We start from the raw sequence: 1,269 nt of genomic DNA, 5'->3' as shown, positions 1-1,269 counted from the left end.
GAAAGATGGCGAAAGAGTAGGGTCCCCAAGTCACCTGTCCCCACCAAATTACCTAGATAACCTTCAAATCATCCTGAAAATCTACGAATTCGGCCTGAGATTTAAAGAGAGAACAGCTGGAATGCTACAGTGAGAAGAGTTCACGCTTCTACCAAGGTAAGGAAGAGGGAAAAAAGAAATGAACCAAAGGCATCCAAGGGGGAGCGGCCCCGCGAGGATCCGGGCTAAGGCCGGGGCGAGTGCCCCCAGGATAGAGAAGCAGGAGCTGCACCAATCTTCCCGGACAGAAAGAGGCTCACAGGCAGTTAGAGCAGGACCCAGGAGGGCGGATATGCCCTCAGGCTCCCTGGGACAGTAACAGACACCTGCGCCCCGGGGAGAGTGTGCCGAGCTCCCAAAAGGGCTGCAGCGCGCAGGGCTGGACCCGGAAGCAGCTCGGAGGGGCTCAGGCGGCGGCTCCATGGAGGGGGCTGCGCGGCTCCGGGAGCTCAAATCCAACAGCGCAGGCCCGGGAGCACAGGGCGCCGGGGACACAGCCCAGGATCTGACCTCCCCGCGGACAGGCAGAGGCCAGGAGGGCCCAGGACAGCAAGGACGCTCCTGCCGAAGCAGAGCAGATCAGCGGCCCCGCCCCCGGAGCATCCAGGCCTCTGCAGACTGAGAGAGCTCCCTAGTTACTGCAGGAGCTGAATCCAGGGCTCCAGAGCTGGCCATCGCCACTGTGGTGGTTCCTCCTGCGGCCTCACGGGGTAAACAACCCCCCCTGAGCCCCGCACCAGGCAGCCCTGCACCAGGCAGAGCAGCTCCCCCAAGTGCTAACACCTGAAAATCAGCACAACAGACCCCTTCCCCAGAACACCAGCTAGACAGACAAGTTCCGGGCGGGGGGCGGGGGGGGGGGTGGTCAAGGGCCTTAAAGTATACAGAATCAGAAGATACTTCACCGTGTTTTTTGTTTGTTTGTTTGTTTTTGCTTTTTGATTTCTGTTTGCTTCCCCACCCTTTTTTTCTTTCTCTTTTTCTTCTCTTTTTCATCTCTTTTTCTTCCTTTTTTCTTTTTTCTTTTTCTCTTTTCTTTACTTCTTTCGCTCCTCTCTTTTTCTCCTTTCCCAATACAACTTGTTTTTGGCCACACTGCACTGACCAAAATGACTAGAAGGAAAACCTCACCTCAAAAGAAAGAATCAGAAACAGTCCTCTCTCCCACAGAGTTATAAAATTTGGATTACAATTCAATGTCAGAAAGCCAATTCAGAAGCACTATTATAA

Source organism: Vulpes vulpes, chromosome 3, assembly GCF_048418805.1.
Source record: "Vulpes vulpes isolate BD-2025 chromosome 3, VulVul3, whole genome shotgun sequence".
NCBI classification, from domain to species: domain Eukaryota; kingdom Metazoa; phylum Chordata; class Mammalia; order Carnivora; family Canidae; genus Vulpes; species Vulpes vulpes.
This window is presented reverse-complemented; position numbering follows the sequence as displayed.